Source organism: Bos grunniens, chromosome 4 (assembly GCF_055505025.1).
Source record: "Bos grunniens cultivar Pamir isolate PY7600 chromosome 4, Bosgru_T2T1.0, whole genome shotgun sequence".
Lineage (NCBI taxonomy): Eukaryota > Metazoa > Chordata > Mammalia > Artiodactyla > Bovidae > Bos > Bos grunniens.
This window is the reverse complement of record NC_141168.1, coordinates 91,444,094-91,466,938: the sequence shown is the minus strand read 5'-3', so window position 1 is coordinate 91,466,938 and position 22,845 is coordinate 91,444,094. Positions and strand designations below refer to the sequence as shown.

Below are 22,845 nucleotides of genomic sequence, written 5' to 3'. Positions count from 1 at the left end.
TGGTGAGTGGCTGACCAGTCATAATTACTCATGCACATTGCAGCTCTCCCATACACTCCATAATGCAAGCTGCCATACCCCTTCTCAGACTCAAGGTTCCCAACAATCTATTCTGAGACTATCCTACCTTCCAGTTCCAGTTTCCACTGTTGCTTAATCTTGCTTCCTGTTGTCCATCTGTTAACCACAGCTCCTTCACCTCTCACTTGTCTTTTTTGCCATACATTACTTTCAAGTTCTTGACATTTCACTTCAAAAACTTTTTTTAAGAAATAAAAAAAAAGAAATAAAAAGCCTTTTCTGATATAAAAGAAAAAAAATTAAAGAGGAGAAAGAATAGGGGAGGAAGGAAAAGAAAAGAAAAAGGAGGGCCTTCCCTGCCAGTCCACTGGTTAAGACTCCCTCCATGTTCCCAATGGAGGTGAAGCAGGTCCAGTCTGACTGGGCAGCTAAGACCCCACACACTGTGTGGCATGGCCAAAGAAAAGGAAGGTGGAGAAAGAAAAGGAAAAAGCGGTCATATTTCCAAACATGGTGTATAAGCAAATGCAAAAATTATCTCATTAAAATATGGTGCAATAGCAGTTTTTTTTCTCTAACAGGTGAAGCCACATAGAAAGTTCTGGTGAAAAGCAGAATTATATGTGCATTTTATACTGAACCTTGTTTCCTGGCAGATTCTCAAAATTCTCTGGTTGATTTTGCAAAATGTAATGCCCAATACTAAAATCCTTAGAACACTTTGAAATAGTGTAGCCAAAACTTTAAAACAGGAAAACTAAGTTCACATCCTTCAGTAAAATTAAGCAAATTAAAACGGGGGAAAATACTTAAATATAAAAAGTATTTTTCAAACAGATAAAGTACATTTTAAATGGAAAACCAGTTTAGACAGAAATCTACCTAAACTCTTTAATTTCTTACAGAAAAAAGAAAGGAATAATTTATACCAAGGATTATTTAGCAGCATATAACCCTTGATGTAAAACATAATTATAACCCAATGGAATACAGTGAGAATATCTCAACCATGTAAGAACCAGGAATGGTGCCTATGACATTATGCTCCTGTAGGATCATAACTCCTCACAAAGGGACAAGGTGGTTGTGCTGGAATTCTTTGTGGAGTAGTCCTCTTCTCCAGTCACCTAAGAAGATCTTCACTGTCATTTAAGCCAGTAGTTGTAAAATGCAACCCTACTAGAATGACATGGAAGGCTTGAACAAACACCAAACAAAACAGTTCGCTGGAGCCACCCCATCAGCCCTTCTAATCTGTTAACAGAAGGGCTGGGGTTGCACTTGAGAATTTGCTTTTTTAAGGAAGTGGCCAAGTGATAGGATGCAGTGGTTCTGGTGTAGCGGAGGACACATTTTAAGAATCACGTTCTAAAAACCACCCTGCTGATTTCTTTCCCAATAGATTTCTCCTATCTTCTGGCTGTTCCCACTACCCCTCAGCAGATCTTTCTTTTTGTAATTTTTTTTCTGTATAAACATACACACAGGATAACACACACACACACACATGCACATACACCTCACTGGACTTTCTCCTAAATCTGGAATTCTTTTCCTATAAATGTAGGGACAGGCAGTATAAGGGAAAAGCTCTTGACTGGAAGGAACATGGTGCCAGCATGCAGAGGGCAGTGCATGTTTACACAGGTGCAAACAGCACTAGGCACATTTATCATTTATTTCCTTGTGTTTTCTTCTAGTTAAACTTTATACTCAGTTGTAATTGCTGTTGGAAATGGGAAATTTTAAACTTCATCTAAAGAAGCACGAAGTCAGTCTTTTTTGGAATGAATAAGTAAGAAAAGAGCAATCTAGTACCTTACTAACTTAACTGGGGACATGCTCTTGCCAGTATGCTTTTACAACACAATTATTCTGATTCAACATGATCTACTTTTATTTTTTTCTTAAAGAACCAATGAGTAAAGTTTTGATCTTCATTTATTTTACTTTTTCAATTAGGCCTTAAGTGACTGAGAAAATTTACCAACTGTATAACTTAGTAAAAGATTGCAGATTTTTTTCAGAAGGGGGCAGTGTTTCCAAGAGTAACCTGGGAAGCAGTACCATTTAAAAGAATTACTCCTTTAAAATGCATTCATTTGAAGTCATTATGTTTATGCTAGTCATTATACAGGGAAGATTGCTATTTTTAGCCACCAAGTAGGTTCAAAGTATTTTCCAACTTGTCCTTGAATATCTCAGATCTCCTTTATATTTCTATGATCTGTACTGCATTTAATTCTTTACCTATGTGATATTAAAAATACTTCCATCTAGGCTATCACTCTTATAGGTGACAGTACATGGTAAAATGTCAGAAGAGCAATTATTGGATTAGTGGACTTCATTCCCAAAAGGCCAAACCTACCTAAATAACTTTGCATTTTCCTGAAAATGCAACTGGTATAAAAAGTCTCAAGGGAACACAAAAGAACTATAAGCAAAAGAAATAACTGTGATGATGCTTACCTGCTGTGATTTCACTGGATGTTTTCATCATGTGTATGTCCTCACTGGATATTAACCCCAGGGCACCTTCTGATTGTATACTGGCAATCTTTTGATTGGTATTACATATATCCTTACCATTAGTCATTAAACCATGACTAATGATTTAGTGTTTTTTTTTTTTTAATTTTATTTTATTTTTAAACTTTACATAATTGTATTAGTTTTGCCAAATATCAAAATGAATCCACCACAGGTGGTTTTGAATGTTACCTCTGGTGGCTCAGATGGTAAAGCGTCTGCCTACAATGCGGGAGACCCGGGTTCGATCCCTGGGTAGGGAAGATCCCCTGGAGAAGGAAATGGAAACCCACTCCAGTACTCTTGCCTGGAAAATTCCATGGACAGAGGAGCCTGGTAGGCTACAGTCCATAGGGTTGCAAAAAGTTGGACACGACTGAGCAACTGCACTGCATTTTCTTTCTGGTAATCATGATCAAAGATTTAAAAGACCTGACAGGGAAAATATCAGCAGTCACTTTTCCTAAGACAAATAGCTTTACGCTCTTCTCCAGGGAGGGCAGCAGGGACCCTGGTGCATTAGGCAGTATTAGTAATAGACAATCATTTCTATGATGCCTCAAATTGTTGTGACTCAAAACATTCTATCAATACATCATATTGTTAATATAACCATGTCAAGATTTCCATCATGTCCTTTTTATTTTACCACCCTTCCATCACTGGCAGAGCTGAAGTTTTGGTAAATTACAATAATTATTCAGGATAACATCATATTAGCAAGTATAAATCAGAGACAGAGAAACAGTAGAGTGGAAATTGTTTTATGTTCAGCTTCATGATGTAGCCAAGAAACCTTCCTAGGAACCGTAGTCTGAAACAGAAAGTGTAAAGGACTCTAAACAAATACACAAAAGGAATACTTCAGACCTGAAAAATAATAAAACGTATCCATAATAAGTGGAAAAGGAAATAGTAACCCATTCCAATATCCTTGCCTGGAAAATATCATGGATAGAGGAGCCTGGTGGGTTATATATAGTCCATGGCATCACAAGAGTCAGACATGACTTAGAGACTAAACAACAACAATTCATAATAAGAGCTATTACTATTATCGTCCTCAGTGCCATGCATGAATTTTCTCATTTATAACTAGCAACAACTCTAGAAAGTTGGTTTTAAAGATAAGGAAATCGAGCTTTGGGAGTTTATTTGCCCAAAATTATGTAGGTACTAAACAGCAAAGCCATTGTTTGAACTTAGGGATAAATGATTCCAGAGAATACGCTTTTGAACCCTACACTATGCTTCCTATCCGCTGGTCAGAACAAGGAAGTAAGATGAGAGGCTATGCCCAGGCTTGTTGCTGGAGAGTATCATCAAGTCACAATCTTGACCCTAAAAGACTGTCACAAGTTAGCAGGACCCACAAGAAGAATGTATGAACCAGGGTCCCATTCTCAGCAGGGTCTCATGCTTGGTCTAATACTCTGCTGTTGCCATCTTTAAGTACTATGTTTGAACAAGGGGTTCCATATTTTCATTTTGCACTGAGCATTGCAAATTATGGAGTGGTCTTGGCTCAGGCAGTTGGCAATTTTTAGCCTTCAGAATTAATTCAAGTGACTGCAGTTACAAGTGACCATGAAGAAAAGAGAAAAGCATTATTTTAGACAAAGAATGTTCATTTTGCAGATGGTAAAACTTAGCTGAAGAGAGGTTAAATGAGTTGCTCAGGATACCAGGATCATCACTGGTAGGTGTAAGAATCAAACTCTCACCTCCTGATCTGAACTCTGTGAGAAGGAGAGTATGAGAATCAGATCAGATCAGTCACTCAGTCGTGTCCGACTCTTTGCGACCCCATGAATTGCAGCACGCCAGGCCTCCCTGTCCATCACCAGCTCCTGGAGTTCACTCAGACGCACATCCATCGAGCCAGTGATGCCATCCAGCCATCTCATCCTCTGTCATCCCCTTCTCCTCCTGCCTCCAATCCCTCCCAGCATCAGAGTCTTTTCCAATGAGTCAACTCTTCGCATGATGTGGCCAAAGTACTGGAGTTTCAGCTTTAGCATCATTCCTTCCAAAGAAATCCCAGGCCTGATCTCCTTCAGAATGGACTGGTTGGATCTCCTTGCAGTCCAAGGGACTCTCAAGAGTCTTCTCCAACACCACAGTTCAAAAGCAGCAATTCTTCGGCACTCAGCCTTCTTCACAGTCCAACTCTCACATCCATACATGACCACAGGAAAAACCATAGCCTTGACTAGATGGACCTTTGTTGGCAAAGTAATGTCTCTGCTTTTCAATATGCTATCTAGGTTGGTCATAACTTTCCTTCCAAGGAGTAAGCGTCTTTTAATTTCATGGCTGCAGTCACCATCTGCAGTGATTTTGGAGCCCAGAAAAATAAAGTCTGACACTGTTTCCACTGCTTCTCCATCTATTTCCCATGAAGTGGTGGGACAGGATGCCATGATCTTCGTTTTCTGAATGTTGAGCTTTAAGCCAACTTTTTCACTCTCCACTTTCACTTTCATCAAGAGGCTTTTGAGTTCCTCTTCACTTTTTGCCATAAGGGTGTTGTCATCTGCATATCTGAGGTGATTGATATTTCTCCCGGCAATCTTGATTCCAGTTTGTGTTTCTTCCAGTCCAGCGTTTCTCATGATGTACTCTGCATATAAGTTAAATAAACAGGGTGACAACATACAGCCTTGACGAACTCCTTTTCCTATTTGGAACCAGTCTATTGTTCCATGTCCAGTTCTAACTGTTGCTTCCTGACCTGCATACAAATTTCTCAAGAGGCAGATCAGGTGGTCTGGTATTCCTATCTCTTGAAGAATTTTCCACAGTTTATTGTGATCCACACAGTCAAAGGCTTTGGCATAGTCAATAAAGCAGAAATAGATGTTTTTCTGGAACTCTCTTGCTTTTTCTATGATCCAGTAGATGTTGGCAATTTGATCTCTGGTTCCTCTGCCTTTTCTAAAACCAGCTTGAACATCAGGAAGTTCACAGTTCACATATTGCTGAAGACTGGCTTGGAGAATTTTGAGCATTACTTTACTAGCATGTGAGATGAGTGCAATTGTGCGGTAGTTTGAGCATTCTTTGGCATTGTCTTCTTTGGGATTGGAATGAAAACTGACCTTTTCCAGTCCCGTGGCCACTGCTGAGTTTTCCAAATTTGCTGGCATATTGAGTGCAGCACTTTCACAGCATCATCTTTCAGGATTTGGAATAGCTCAACTGGAATTCCATCACCTCCACTAGCTTTGTTCGTAGTGATGCTTTCTAAGGCCCACTTGACTTCACATTCCAGGATGTCTGGCTCGAGGTCAGTGATCACACCATCGTGATTATCTGGGTCATGAAGATCTTTTTTGTACAGTTCTTCTGTGTATTCTTGACATCTCTTCTTAATATCTTCTGCTTCTGTTATGTTCATATCATTTCTGTCCTTTATCGAGCTCATCTTTGCATGAAATGTTCCTTTGGTATCTCTAATTTTCTTGAAGAGATCCCTAGTCTTTCCCATTCTGTTGTTTTCCTCTATTTCTTTGCATTGATGGCTGAAGAAGGCTTTCTTATCTCTTCTTGCTATTCTTTGGAACTCTGCATTCAGAGGTTTATATCTTTCCTTTTCTCCTTTGCTTTTCGCTTCTCTTCTTTTCACAGCTATTTGTAAGGCCTTCCCAGACAACCATTTTGCTTTTTTTGCATTTCTTTTCTATGGGAATGGTCTTGATCCCTGTCTCCTGTACAATGTCACGAACCTCATTCCATAGTTCATCAGGCACTCTATCTATCAGATCTAGGCCCTTAAATCTATTTCTCACTTCCACTGCATAATCATAAGGGATTTGATTTAGGTCATACCTGAATGGTCTAGTGGTTTTCCCTACTTTATTCAATTTAAGTCTGAATTTGGCAATAAGGAGTTCATGGTCTGAGCCACAGTCAGCTCCTGGTCTTGTTTTTGCTGACTGTCTAGCCATTTCCATGAGTTCTATAAGAACAACACATGAGATCTTTTAAACTTCTGATGCTATATGATGTCAAAAGTAACAATGGCTTAGATTTTAAGACTTTGAACCAAAAGTAATAAAAAGTTTAATTCAATGAGAATAAAATAAAGTGGTCTCCAGCCTCACGCACTGTACCTCCTACCAAACAAGGACTTTTTAGGTAGGACATTTGGCTAAAGCAAGAGAAGATCACTTCCTTGGCAAAGTTAGTTCTACTCATCCTGACTTTATTTCTTTCTTGCAACATCCTGTCTTTCACTTCAGAGAGCAGAACTATGTAATCAACACTTTAAAAATTGTAAGAAACCTTTCAAAAGTTCAGAGGCTAATCCATGGAGAGAGAAGTGTTTCAGAGTATTATATACTTCTTATAAATATTCATTATAAATCATCAGTATTTAATATTGACCTACGCACATAATTGATAATCAGTAAACATTTGTTTTATTAATTTGAAGTCCTTTCAGTATGTTCATTTTAAGAGTATTGTGTGTTTGTGTGTGTGTGTGTGTGTGTGTGTGTATGCATACACACACTTTGGTTTAAAAAAGAATTTGAAAATGCTTACAAACACTCAAATAGCACAATGCAGTTACCCAACAAGTAAGTATGTGTTGATCTTCAGTAAAAAATAAAACATATAAGCAAATAAATTAGAGTGATACTTGCAGAGAGTTGGTAGGAAAATAATAAATAATTTTACCAACATCATGCTGTAAGTTCCAGTATATTATTAGCAATAGACCAAAAATTTGTCTCTTCACTTTCTTATAGAGACCACAATATGGAAAACATTCCTAGTTACAGCTACACAGTGAGCATTTGATACAAACAAACCACTTACCGGAAGCATCAACACCACTGGGAGTGTTGGGGAGCTTGTAACTGCTAGGAAGGCCCACCCTTTAGTGTATGTTGAACAGTGTGAGTCTCCATCATGGAATTCTCTCTTAACATGTGCTGATGGCATCTCTCCCAGGGCAATTCTGTCAAACTGGATAGAGAGCAGGGGTTCCAGCTAAGCAGCTATTTATTTCCCTGTCCTAATAGAAGAATGTTAGGTTACAAAAGGGCAGCACAGATCATCAGGTCCAGTAAAGCCCACTCTACTTAGTTTCTCTCAACTGAGTTTCTGTTTACACATTTCAACCCACACAGATTTATATGCTCCAGTTCTTGATGAGGATCCAGAGAAGCATTATCTCTTGATCCAAACAATCGGCTAAGCTAAAGATGGGATTCACTCCCACTTGTGCAATTAAGAGGAGTGGCTAAATCGCAGACCTGAACAAATCACTCTCCCTCTGCATATTACAGTTAGGACATGGGCTGAAATCTTCCTGAGATCATAGCTGTGTTAATGCTCCCACATAGAAACACGGATACTAACCTTCTGAGTCATAGAACAAAGTTAGTACTTTTACTGTGGAAAACAGTTAATGAAGGTGTTATCAAATGTCTGTTGCTGCCATATAATATTCCTAGTAATATGTCTCTCGTTTAACTTTAAGAAATATATCTTCCTTATGTACACACACAATTTTTCTTGATTTCAAAAAAATTGAAGACTGCTTACAAATACTCAAACAATAAAATGCACTTAAACAAGTAAGTATATATCATTCTTCAGTTAAAAAAAAAATGAAAACAAAACAAGTGAATAAATTAAGGTGACACTTTCAGAGATCTGGTAGGTAACTGAACAAGTTTAACTGTAGCATGAGCTCCTGGATATGACTTTGACTGTCTAAATAGTGACCTTAAGCAATACTTTTTTGCATAGTTCAGTGCAAGAGAAGTCTCTCAGCTTGTATTTTTCAAAAGGTACAGAGGTCAAGTACTGATTCTGAAAGGGTGGACCTAGAGTAGAATTTATTGTGATTAAGGGATCTGAACCTGTAGGTCTTTGACTTGCACAGCCCTTTTCAGGACCCTGAGACTAATGCTGTATTAGTTTTCTTTTAGGTTTTACACCCTGTAAAACTCTACCACTTTATAGAGTACTTGACATTATGAGATCTCAGGAGTTTTCCCCTATCAGCAGTGTTTGTTTCTGTTTTTATGTGTAAATGCATTTCTTCAAAATACAAAGAATTGAGGCTTTGAAGTTAGAATTCTCTTGTTTTGGACCCCTGGGTATAAACTAAGGAAAGTTACTAAACATCCTGTGACTCTGTTTATCATCTGTAAAAAATGAAGAGTAATAAGAAGTGTTGTTGTTTTTGTTATTAATGAGTCCACATTGCTGGTGCTGCTTTAATAGTCAAAGTACTGTATAAAAGTGGCAGGACCAGCTGATTCTCTTTCTTTCCCTCTGATCCCTCCTTCCTATTATTCCTGTGCATATAGAAATAATTTCTCCAACTAGGCCTATTCCAGAAGCTTCTCCTATTATTCAGATGGTTTGAGACCCTGACCTCAGCCCCTAAGGGAAAATAAATAATTGCTGGTCAGTTGTCTTTTGGGACCCTATCTCCTATCCATCATTCTTCGTAGAACATTTTAACAGGTATTTGCATTACTCCTGTCAAAAACAGTGGCAGGCTCATGACAACAGAGGAACTGGGGTGTAAGAGAAAGAATGCAGACCTTGAAATTAGACAGATACAACTTCAAAACAAAGCTTACAAATGTACACACAATGGAGTATTACTCAGCCATTAAGAATACATTTGAATCAGTTCTAATGAGGTGGATGAAACTGGAGCCTATTATATAGAGTGAAGTAAGCCAGAAAGAAAAACACCAATACAGTATACTAATGCATATATATGGAATTTAGAAAGATGGTAGCAATAACCCTTGTATACGAGACAGCAAAAGAGACACTGATGTATAGAACAGTCTTTTGGACTCGGTGGGAGAGGGAGAGGGTGGGATGATTTGGGAGAATGGCATTGAAACATGTATAATATCATATATGAAACGAGTCGCCAGTCCAGGTTCAATGCACGATACTGGATGCTTGGGGCTGGTGCACTGGGATGACCCAGAGGGGTGGTACAGGGAGGGAGGAGGGAAGAGGGTTCAGGATGGGGAACACGTGTATACCTGTGGCGGATTCATTTTGATATATGGCGAAACCAGTACAATATTGTAAAGTTAAAAAATAAAATAAAATTAAAAAAAAAAACAAAGCTTACAAATGAATTCACTGAGCATAACTTTCTTGACAACAAAGTATAAAAATATTTTTAAAGTTGTTTTAGTGGTATGTGAATTATATATCAATAAGGCTGCAGATTTTTTGGTAGAAAAGTTATTGTAAAGATTAAACTGAATACCATAAATCCTGAATTAATACCAATCACTGCTGAAAATGATAGCTCTTATTTGTTTTATTTTTTTCATATCTGTGAAAAAATCACATCAATTCTGTTGGTCTTAGCATAAGTAATGAGTAGCTACTGACAAAGATACTTAAGAAATATTGGAAAAGAGGAACCAGAAAAAGTACTTTGGAAGTTTAATTGCTCTTTTAACATGATTGATTATTCAACTATGATCTTTTTACCTCTCTAAGGAGGGTAACTGAAAAATTACTGTATTTTTTTCTAACTAGTTTTTCTCAGTCCTTTTGCAACAAAATCTAATGCTTTTTAGCCAATACTTGCCCCATTGTTACTGAATTGAATTAATTATAAGATTCCCCAAATTCTTTGCCAGGAAAGAAAACACCCTCTGACAAATATTTTGTGTATACTCAGTCTTCCTAGGTTTGAACTTAAAATGCTGGTGTAAATCATTTACATATCTAAAGTCTACCTTCTTGACAGAAAGACAGTACAAATGTTCAGCTGCTATTACATGATAACAGCATGAACACTGATGTAAAAAAGGCTTATAGTGGATCACTAATAAGAGATGGTGAGTCCTACTCAAAGGCATAAATAACAGGAAAACACAGGTGCCCAAATAAATATATGGGTTACAAGTAGGGAGACAAACTATTTATGAGGGTTTGCCCAGGACTGTCCTGTTTTGAAACTAAAACCCCTCAGTCCAGGGAAACCAGGATGGTTGTCACTGTAATTACAATATGCTGTTTAGTTGCTGCTGCTGCTGCTGCTGCTAAGTCACTTCAGTGGTGTCCGACTCTGTGTGACCCCATAGACAGCAGCCCACCAGGCTCTCCTGCCCCTGGGATTCTCCAGGCAAGAACACTGGAGTGGGTTGCCATTTCCTTCTCCAATGCATGAAAGTGAAAAAGTGAAAGTGAAGTCGCTCAGTCGTGTCCAACTCTTAGCAACCCCATGGACTGCAGCCCACCAGGCTCCTCCATCTCCTCCATCCATGGGATTTTCCAGGCAAGAGTACTGGAGTGGGGTGCCGCGTGTCTAACTGTTGTGACCCCATGGACCGTAGCCTGCCAGTCTCCTCTGTTCATGGGATTCTCCAGGCAAGAATATTAGAGTGAGTTGCCATTTCCTTCTCCAGTAATTACACTATATTAGAGTAATTACACTATATTAGACAAACACATGGTCCCACATAGAGGATGTGAAATAGTCAATATACATTCCTTCTATCTGTAAACATTTTAAAATATTTAAAATCATCATGAAGAAAAAAGTAAACATACCCATAACTGAGCCATCAGGAATGGCAAATTTTAATGTTTAAATTAGACTTTGTTGGTTCTATTTTCATGTGTTAAATTCTAATAGAAATAGCAAATTAAATACAAAGGAAACCATCCAGAATGGGATGAATAGACTTATCCATCACTGTCCTTTTTACTTCATTAAATCAGACTGAAAAATTGAACTCTCTCACTTCCCCCAAAAGAAATTCGAACATTTCCAGAAGGAACTCTTCCTTTCCCTTCCTCCGCCTCTCCCCTTTCTTTCAAAGCAGGTGGAATCCTCAAGGTAGAGGGCTGCGTTTCCCTCTCCTGAGGCCCTAACTGCTCTGTGACAGTTGGTGGATTCCATGTGTTCAGCTGAGGAAACCGGAAGGAGGCTCAGATTTGTGCCCACAGCGCCACCTGGTGCCAGGTCGGAGTCTTCCTGGACTGCTGCTTGGGAGCTTTGTGATGGTCTTGCTTCCAGCCCCCTAACTGACTGCCCTAACTAGTTTAATGTAAAATCGAGATTTGCAGCCATTCTTCTGCATCATCAACCATGAAACTTAAAAACAAATAAACAAAAAAACACTGATGTCCAGAACCTGTTACAAGAGCCTGGAGTAGAACCCAGGTATCATTATTTTTTATAAAAATGTCCCAGAAGATTCTGATGCACAACAAACATTGAGAGCCACTGAATCATAATTAAAGGTGATGAGAATATATTCCTGAATATTAGAATATTCTCATATATATGAGACTACATATGTTGAATATATTTGTTTCATTTTGTTTTGGACAAGCATAAAATATACATCATAAAATATAGGCAGCTCAAGATGCCCATTTCTACAAGTCAAACCTGGGGCAAAACACTTATTGGGACATTATAAGAGACATGGGATTTCAAGGTGATAAAGGAAACATGTAGGAATCTCTCTTCCCTGTAAGTGGCATGGCCCTTCCTGATATAGCCCAGGGATCATTTCTAAGACCAGTGCTACTTTAGGCTTTAAGGACAAATACTCTCTCCCTTATCATGCTTTGTTGGGGTTTATGTATTCCTCTTTTCTTTCTCTTAGTACTATAAGATCTATATGGAGACACTTTTGGATACTAAAATAATATAAAAGCCTGTTTTTAGCATAAATCTTGGTTATGTTTAGGCCAAAAGAGTTTTCTTATGTTCAGGGTAGCATTTTCTAGCTTACCACATACATACAAACATACATATAGATATGTCCCCAAAGAGCATCTCCCTAGTTAACATTTCCCAGTAAAAGCTTTCCAGCTTTTAATACACAAATTTTACATAACATGTGAACCTCTCATTAGGACCTATTGGCAGTCTCTCTAGGAAAAAAAAATATGTTTATTTCCCCTAAATTCAAAGGAATATTTTTAGCTAAAAACCTAAGGTTTCATGGATCAAAGCCATGTCGTGGCAAAGGGGCTTGCATGACTTAATGAAGCTGTAAGACATGCCCTGCAGAGCTATCCAAGATGGATGGGACATAGTGAAGAGCTCTGACAAAACATGGTCCCCTTCATGGACCACAGACTTGTTGTGGCAAAGGGGTTTGCATAACTCAATAAAGCTATGAGCCATGCCATGCAGGGCAAACCAAAATGGACAGGTCATCGTGAAGAGTTCTCAAAAACGTGGTCTACTGGAGGAGAGAATGGTGAACCACTCCAGTATTTGTGCCACAAGAACCCCATAAAAAATATGAAAAGGCAAAAAGATATGACACCAGAAGATGAGCCCCCACTGGTTAGAAGATGCCTAATATGCTACAAGGGAAGAGTGGAGAAATAGCTCCAGAAAGAATGAAGAAGCTGGGCCAAAGTGAAAATGACGGCCAGTAGTGGATGTGTCTGGTACTGAAAGTAAAGTTTTACCCTGGAAAGAACAATATTGAATAAGAAACTGGAATGTTAGGTCTATGAATCAAAGTAAATTGGATGTGGTCAAGGAGATGGCAAGAGTGAACATTGACATCTTAGGAATCAGTAAACTAAAATGGACAGAAAAGAGTGAATATAATTAGATGACCATTATATCTACAACTGTGGGCAATAATTCCTTAGAAGAAATGGAGTAGGCCTCAAAGTCAATAAAAGAGTCTAAAATGCAGTACTTGGGTGCAATCTCAAAAATGACAGAATGATTTTGGTTTGCTTTCAAGGCAAACTGCTCAGCATCACGATAATCCAAGTCTATGGCCCAACCACTAATGCTGAAGAAGCTGAAGTTGACCAGTTCTATGATAAGACCTTTGAGAACTAAAACCGAAAAAAAGTGTACTTTTCATCACAGGGAAATGGAATAGAAAAGTAAGAAGTCAAGAGATACCTGGAGTAATAGGCAAGTTTGCCTTTGGAGTACAAAATGACGCAGAGCAAAGGCTAACAAAGTTTGTCAAGAGAATGCATTGGTCACAGCAAACACCCATTTCCAACAACACAAGAGACAACTCTACACAGGGATATCACCAAGTAGTCAATACCAAAATAAGACTGATTGTATTCTTTGCAGCCAAAGATGGAGAAGCTCTACACAGTCAGCAAAAACAAGACCTGGAGCCAATTGTGGCTCAGATCATCAGTTCCTTATTCCAAATTCATGCTCAAATTGAAGAAACTAGGGAAAACCATTAGGCCATTAAGGTACGACCTAAGTCAAATTGCTTACGGCCAAATTGAAGAAACTAGGGAAAACCACTAGGCCATTAAGGTATGACCTAAGTCAAATTTTTGCTTACAGGAGGCGGTGACCAAAACCATCCCCAAGAAAAAGAAATGCAAGAAGGCAACATCGTTGTCTGAGGAGTCTTTACAAATAGCTGAGGAAAGAAGAGAAGTGAAAGGCAAGAGAGAAAGGGAAAGATATACCCAACTGAACACAGAGTTCCAGAGAACAGGAAGGCGAGATAGATAAGAAGCCCTTCTTAAATGAACAATGCAAAGAAATAGAGAAAACAATTGCATGGGAAAGACTAGAGATCTCTTCAAGAAAACTGGAGAGATCAAGGGAATATTTACTATAAGGATGGGCTTGATAAAGGACAGAAATGGTCAGGATCTAACAGAAGCAGAAAAGATTAAGAAAAGGTAGCCAGAATACATAGATCAGATCAGATCAGATCAGTCGCTCAGTCGTGTCTGACTCTTTGCAACCCCATGAATCGCAGCACGCCAGGCCTCCCTGTCCATCACCAACTCCCAGAGTTCACTGAGACTCACGTCCATCGAGTCAATGATGCCATCCAGCCATCTCATCTTCTGTTGTCCCTTTCTCCTCCTGCCCCCAATCCCTCCCAGCATCAGAGTCTTTTCCAATGAGTCAACTCTTCGCATGAGGTGGCCAAAGTACTGGAGTTTCAGCTTTAGCATCATTCCTTCCAAAGAACACCCAGGACTGATCTCCTTCAGAATGGACTGGTTGGATCTCCTTGCAGTCCAAGGGACTCTCAAGAGTCTTCTCCAACACCACAGTTCAAAAGCAGCAATTCTTCGGCACTCAGCCTTCTTCACAGTCCAACTCTCACATCCATACATGACCACAGGAAAAACCATAGCCTTGACTAGACGGACCTTTGTTGGCAAAGTAATGTCTCTGCTTTTCAATATGCTATCTAGGTTGGTCATAACTTTCCTTCCAAGGAGTAAGCGTCTTTTAATTTCATGGCTGCAGTCACCATCTGCAGTGATTTTGGAGCCCAAAAAAACAAAGTCTGACACTGTTTCCACTGTTTCCCCATCTATTTCCCAGGAAGTGGTGGGACAGGATGCCATGATCTTCGTTTTCTGAATGTTGAGCTTTAAGCCAACTTTTTCACTCTCCACTTTCACTTTCATCAAGAGGCTTTTGAGTTCCTCTTCACTTTCTGCCATAAGGGTGGTGTCATCTGCATATCTGAGGTTATTGATATTTCTCCCGGCAATCTTGATTCCAGCTTGTGTTTCTTCCAGTCCAGCGTTTCTCATGATGTACTCTGCATATAAGTTAAATAAACAGGGTGACAATATACAGCCTTGACGAACTCCTTTTCCTATTTGGAACCAGTCTGTTGTTCCATGTCCAGTTCTAACTGTTGCTTCCTGAGCTGTATACATATTTCTCAAGAGGCAGATCAGGTGGTCTGGTATTCCCATCTCTTTAAGAATTTTCCACTATACAAAAAAGTTCTTAATTACCCGGATAACTATGATGGTGTGACCACTTACCTAGATCCATACATCCCAGAGTGCAAATTCAAGTGGACCTTAGGAAGCATTATTACAAACAAATCTAGTGGAGGTGATGGAATTCCAGGTGAGCTATTTAAAATCCTAAAAAGATGATGCTGTTAAAGTGCTGCACTGAATATGCCAGCAAATTTGGAAAATTAAGAAGTGGCCACAGGACTGGAAAAGGTCGATTTTCATTCCAGTTTCAAAGAAGGGCAATGACAAAGAATGCTCAAACTACCATACAATTGTGCTTATTTTACATGCTATTAAATATATGCTCAAAATTCTTCAAGCTAGGCTTTGGCAGCACATGAACTAGAACTTCCAGATGTACAAGTTGGATTTAGAAAAGCAAGAGGAACCAGAGATCTAATTGCCAACATTCGTCAGATCATAGAAAAATCAAGAGAATTCCAGAAAAGCATCTACTTCTGCTTCATTGCCTAAGCAAAAGCCTTTGACTGTGTGAATTACATCAAACTGTGGAAAATTCTTAAAGGGATAGGAGTACCAGACCACCTTCCCTGTATCCTGAGAAATCTGTATATGGGTCAAGAAGCAATAGTTAGAACCAGACATGGAACAACAGACAGGTTCAAAATGGGAAAAGGAGTACAAAAAGGCTATTGCCATCCTGTTTATTTAACTTCTATGCAGAGTACATCATGTGAAATGTGGGCTGGATGAATCACAACTGGAATCAAGATTGCCGGGAGAAATATCATTAACCTCAGATATGCAGATGATACCACTCTAATGGCAGAAAGTGAAGAGGAATTATGGAGTCTCTTGATGAAGATGAAAGAGGAGAGTAAAAAGTTTGGCTTAAAACTCAACATCAAAGAAACTAAAATCATGGAATCTGGTCCCATCACTGCATGGCAAATAGAAGGAGAAAAAGTGGAAGCAGCGACGGACTTTATTTTCTCAGGCTCCAAAATCACTGCAGACAGTGACTGCAGCCATGAAATTAAAAATCTTGCTCCTTGGAAGGAAAGTTATGACCAACCTAGACAGCATATTAAAAAGCAGAGACATCACTCTGCCAACAAAAACCCATAGTCAAAGCTATGGTTTTTCAAGTAGTCATGTACAGATGTGAGAGTTGGACCATAAAGAAGGTTGAGTGCTGAAGAATTGGTGCTTTCAAACTGTGGAGCTGGAGAACACTCTTGAGAGTCTCCTGGATAGCAAGGAGATCAAACTGATCAATCCTGAAGGAAATCAACCCTGAATATTCATTGGAAGGACTCGTGCTGATGCTGAAGCTCCAATACTTTGGCCACCCGATGTGAAGAGCTGACTCATTGGAAAAAACCCTTACGCTGGGAAAGATTGAGGGCAAGAGGGGAAGGGAGAAGCAGAGCATGAGATCATTAGATAGAATCACTGATTGAATGGACACGAATTTGAGCAAATTTCAGGACATAGTGAAGGACAGGAAAGCTTGGCATGCTGCAGGCCACGGGGTTGGGAAGAATCGGACATGAGTTAGTGACTGAACAACAGCAGCAAAGTTTCATTTCAAATTCAACCAGTAGAACATCAGAATCATAAGTAGTCACTGCAAAATAAAGATAGTATAAATAAAGGGGTTATGAATTTTTAAGCTACTGGAACTAAGCAATATTTTTTTATATATCTATATTAACTACATAGTATTTCATGAACATATGTTTTAGTAGCTTTCTGTTACATTTGTAGGAAAGAAGTTCAGGGTTTTGTGTGATATATAATACATGTTAATTTTTTTCATTTTAAAATTTGGAAATACACAAACAATATTTGAAATTAAAGGACAAATTACTAACATTATGCATGAAATTGTTCTATCCAGTTTTACTTATTAGATGAAATTATTAAGCTACATTGTTCAAGCTTACTCTATCCTTACAGTTATTTTATACCTGTTTGATTTATAAATTTCTGCTGGAAAGTGAAAGTGAAGTCACTCAGTCGTGTCCAACTCTTTGTGACCCCATGGACTGTAGCCTACAGGCTCCTCCCTCCATGGGATTCTCCAGGCAAGAGTACTGGAGTGGGTTGCCATTTCCTTCTCCAGGGGATCTTCCCAACCCAGGAACTGAACCCATGACTCTTTTATCACAGGCAGATTGTTTACCACTGTGTCACCAGGGAAGCAGTAGTTATGTTTCTTTAATGGATTTTCTCTTTATTTTTCTCTAGCATTTCTCTTTATCACTATGAATGTTTTTGACCTAAATTTTTATTTGGGTGTGTTTTAAAATGGAATGGTGCCTGAAACTCAAGGAAATTCAGTATTTGTGTGACATCTTTTTCTCTTTATTTCAGCACTTTTGATTGGTTATTAGGTATGCTACCATAAACAGCTAACAGCTGGATTTTTAAGAATTCACATTGATTATTAATCTCTGTCTTTAAATAGTTGAATTCTATCATTTTATAATCATTTAAAAGTCATCAAATGTCATGATTTTTACTTATTTCTACCACTTCATATTGTATTTTTACTTATTTTTCTTTCTTTTATTGGTTTGATAAAATTTTCAATATTCCTTTTATTCCCTATTCCAAGTTTCTAAACATATATCATGAGTCTCTTTAGCCTCCTGGTGAGACTATGGAGGAGGAGTCTCAGTCTTAAGAAGTAAAAAGCTGAACTTGAGTTACTAACAAATTGTTATTTGTACAGAGGTTTAAAATTTGCTCTTTTAAGAATTAATAAGAGACTGACAAATTGCTCTTTAAAATTCCACCTCTATCTATCTACAATATCTATTGTAAGTTCTTATAAGACTGTAATATCTATTTTACATTATTATATTATGATTATTAAAATATATATCTTACAATATCTATTGCAAGCTTTCATAAGACTATATAAAAACATGTATTATTCTAAAATACATATTCTGATATTTAAACAATAACCAAAATGAACATTCCAACTTAACCAAAGAGACAAATTGACTGAAAATGACATGTAATCATGGAAGAAAGACAAGAATATAAGGAAGTTTCTTTGGATAAGGTTGGATGTCCAAGCTAAAAATGAGATGGCACTTAGAAAATATATGGAAGAAAATAGAAACATTCTTTTAAGTAGATTATAATCTATGAAGAAAATTTTTAAAGAATACCTAATCTGCTTAGTTACAAAGGGAAAAGGGTAAAAACAGAGAATACAGTAAATATTACTATTAATATTTAAAAATCATTGTGAATAAAATAATAGAAAATAGAGAGACTGGAAATAAGGGAAATCTGACAGAAGTAAGAGTTTGTCTAATATAGGTTAACTTAAACTTGCAGTAACTAATAACACCTAAGGATTACTAGGTCTACTCTGTGCTAGGTAGTGTTCTAAGTACTTTACATCTGTTATCTCCTCTAACCTGCATAGTGAAGTGAAAGTGAAGGCACTCAGTCCTGTCCAACTCTTAGCGACCCCATGGACTACAACCCACCAGGCTCCTCTGTCCATGGGATGTTCCAGGCAAGAGTATCGGAGTGGGGTGCCATTGCCTTCTCCGAATCTGCATCGTAGGTAAGTGATATTATTATCTCCATTTTGCAGTGAGGGAAACTGAGGTATGTAGAGATTAGTTTACCTACCTAATGTCATATAGCAAAGAAGTAAAAGAGTCAAGAGCCAAAGTGCAAAAATATTGCTCTGGGGTCCACACTGTCATAGAGTAAAACCAGAGTAATCTGTAGGTAATGTCCCTGAAAATCCTAAAGTAGAAGGCCTTAAGTAGCTCCCCTGAAGGACCAACTACAACTGCCACCACATGGCCAGAGCGCCGGTTACATCTGTAATTGTATTCCAGGTCAGTAATGCCCTGCTCGTTGGTTTCTCATGTTGTTTTTCTTCCTAACATCCTCATGTTGCCTCTCCAGGACCCCTTGTAATCTAAATGCATCTTTGATTCTTATAAACTCAAAGGGACCTACTAACTGGGATGTTTTTGAGTTTTACAATATAAATGAGATGAAGCATTTATCAACATTCTAAATGGATCTGGAAACTTTCAACATAAAAACTGGTCCATAAGTATAAAATATTTAATGCCAAACTAAGTAACTAGAAGTTAGAATAAATCATTATCTTAATCACAAAAACAACAGGACATGTGAATTTACAGCTGTGGTCAGGATGGAGCACCATAAAAATGTGGTATCATATTGAAAAGTGGGTAAGATAATAAAATAAATAAAAGGAACCTAAAATACTGAAAATGAAAGAATTATCTGTTCTATTTAAATTCACTGGAAAAGGTTTCAAAATACTATCTGGAAATTTTGAGAGGATTCACTTGAAGAAAATAAAAGTGTCTAAGGACTGGTGTGGCGGATTCATTTTGATATTTGGCAAAACTAATACAATTATGTAAAGTTTAAAAATAAAATAAAATTAAAAAAATAAAAAAAGGAAGAATGAACATATAAAATTCCTTAGGAGATCTAAACAATAATTTTAAAATCATTCATAAAAACATTCATCGCCACACAATTTTAATGCCAAAGTAAATTATTATAAATATCCCATAATGTAGAAAAAAATGGATTACAATGGATTCATTGTAATGGATTCATTAGAACATTATACAGTCATTAAAGGTAATCTTGGTGGAAGTATGTAACAGCATGAAGGTTTTTTTTTTTTTTTTTTCTGTTTAATAAGTTATGCTTGGATGCACTGAAATGGAGAGGAGTTGGGGGCAGACAGGCAGACAGGTAGGCCTGCACTGGAGGGAGCTAAAATGAAAGGTCAGAGATGCACTTTTTAATTTTTTTAAGAATAATTGCTTTACAGAATTTTGTTGTTTTCTGTCATAAATCAACAAGAAGCAGCCATAGATACCCCCATGTCCCCTCCCTCCTGAACCTCCCTTCCATATCCCTCCCCATCCCACTCTTCTAGATTGTCACAGAGACCCTGCTTGAGTTCCCTGATTCATACAGCAAATTCCTGTTGGCTTTCTATTTTACATATGGTATTGTAAATTTCCATGTTACTCTCCTCATACATCTCACCATCTCCTTCTTCCCCTCCCACCATGTCCATAAGTCAGTTCTCTATGTCTGTTCTCCATTGCTGCCCTGAAAATTATTTCATCAGTACCATCTTTTAGATTTAATATATATGCATCAGTATACACTATTTACATTTCTCTTTCTGTCTTACTTCAATCTGTATAATAGGCTCTAGGTTCATCTACCACAATAGAACTGACTCAAACGTGTTCCTTTTTATAGCTGAATAGTATTCCATTGTATTTATGTATCACAGCTGTCGATAGACATCTAGGTTGCTTCCACGTTCTAGCTATTGTAAATAGCGCTGCAATGAATATTGGGATAAATGTGTCTTTTTCAATTTTGATTTCCTCTGAGTATATGCCTTGGAGGTCATATGGTGGTTTTATTCCTAGCTTTTTAAAGAATCTCCATTCCATCTTCCATAGTAGCCGCATCAATGTACATTCCCACCAGCAATGCAAGAGGGCTCCCTTTTTTCCACACCCTCTCCAGCATTTATTGTTTGTAGACTTTTTCATGATGGCCATTCTGACTGGTGTGAGGTGGTATCTCATTGTAGTTTTGATTTGGATTTCTCTAACAATGAGAGGTGTTGAGCATCTTTTCATGTGTTTCTTAACCATCTGTATGTCTTCTTTGGAGAAATGACTTTTTAGGTCTTTTTTCCCACTTTTTGATTGGGTTGTTTGTTTTTCTGGAATTGAGTTGTATGAGCTGCTTGCATATTTTGGAAATTAATTCTTTGTCAGTTGTTTCTTTTGCTATTTTTTTCTCCCATTCTGAGGGTTGTTCTTTCACCTTGTTTGTAGTTTCCTTTGCTGTGCAAAAGATTTTAAATTTAAATAGGCCCCAATTGTTTATTTTTTTTAATTTAATTTAATTTTTTAACTTTACAATATTGTATTGGTTTTGCCATATATCGAAATGAATCCGCCACAGGTATACATGTGTTCCCCATCCTGAACCCTCCTCCCTCCTCCCTCCCCATATTTCCTTTACTCTAGGAGGTGGGTCATAGAAGACCTCGCTTTGATTTACGTCATCAAGTGTTCTGCCTATGTTTTCCTCTAAGAGTTTTATAGTTTCTGGTCTTACATTTAGGTCTTTAATCCATTTTGACTTGGAATATCCCTCCATTTCTTAGTGTGTGGCATTAGGAAGAGTTCTAATTCCATTCTTTTCCATGCAGCTGTCCAGTTTTTCCAGTACCATTTATTGAAGAGGCTGTCTTTGCCCCATTGTATATTCTTGCCTCCTTTGTCAAAAAATAAGGTACCCATAGTTCCATGCGTTACCTCTGGGCTCTCTATCTTATTCCATTGGTCTATATTTCTGTTTTTGTGTCAGTGCCATACTGCCTTGATGACTATAGCTTTGTAGTATACTCTCAAGTCAGGAAGATTGATTCCTCCAGTCCCATTCTTTCTCAAGACTGCTTTAGCTATTCGGGGTCTTTTGTGTTTCCATATGAAATGTGAAACATTTTGTTCTAGTTATGTGAAAAATGCCATTGGTAATTTGCTGGAGATGGCACTGAATCTGTAAATTGCATTTGGTAGTATAGTCCTTTTCACAATATTGATTCTTCCTACCAGGATCATGGAATATCTCTCCATCTATTTATGTCATCTTTGATTTCTTTCATCAGTGTCTTATAATTTTCTGTGTCCAGTTTTTTTTGTCTCCTTATGTAGATTTATTCCTGGATATTTTATTCTTTTTGTTGCAATGGTGAATGGGATTCATTCCTTAATTTCTCTTTCCTATTTTTCATTGTTTATATAGGAATCAGTTCAGTTCAGTTCAGCCACTCAGTCATGTCCAGCTCTTTGTGACCCCATGAACCACAGCACGCCAGGCTTCCCTGTCCATCACCAACTCCCAGTCCACCCAAATCCATGTCCATTGAGTCGGTAATGCCATCCAACCATCTCATCCTCTGTCGTCTCCTTCTCCTCTGGCCCTCAATCTTTTCCAGCATCAGGGTCTTTTCAAATGAGTCAGCTCTTTGCATCAGGTGGCCAAAGTATTGGAGTTTCACCTTCAACATCAGTCCTACCAATGAACACCCAGGACTTATCTCCTTTAGGATTGGCAGTAAGTATTTTTATAAGACTATGTTGAAATGAAAAAACTTAAACATGGTAGAAAATCATGAAACGTCATGAAGAGAAACAGGACAGAGATATTAAAAACCTAACATACACAATAATACTACTAATACATTTGTTTAAGTGGTAAGACTCTTTCAGTGATTTTCATTTTCCTTTTCTCTATTTTTTAAATTTCAATGAGTGTATATTATTTTATTATGAAAATATTATTTCACGTAGAGAGGACAGTAGTAATTAAATCATACCTAATGTCTCCAAAATCACTGCAGATGGTGACTGCAGCCATGAAATTAAAAGACGCTTACTCCTTGGAAGGAAAGTTATGACCAACCTAGATAGCATATTGAAAAGCAGAGACATTACTTTGCCA

General features: G+C 37.9%; 1 protein-coding gene across 9 annotated transcripts in view; it reads right to left on the bottom strand.

The window, feature by feature from the left end:
• Window positions 1-22,845, bottom strand: part of MACC1 (MET transcriptional regulator MACC1) — a 99,545-nt gene that overhangs the window by 46,674 nt on the left and 30,026 nt on the right. For 7 of the 9 annotated variants that reach the window (XR_015162850.1, XM_086397442.1, XM_086397441.1 and 4 more), the window contains exon 2: window positions 7,378-7,576. The exons of 1 other annotated variant lie outside the window; for it this stretch is intronic. The gene's annotated coding sequence lies outside the window, so the exon portion shown is untranslated. The remainder of the gene's footprint in view (window positions 1-7,377; window positions 7,577-22,845) is intronic. One more of the 9 variants, XM_086397443.1, reaches the window with a different exon arrangement.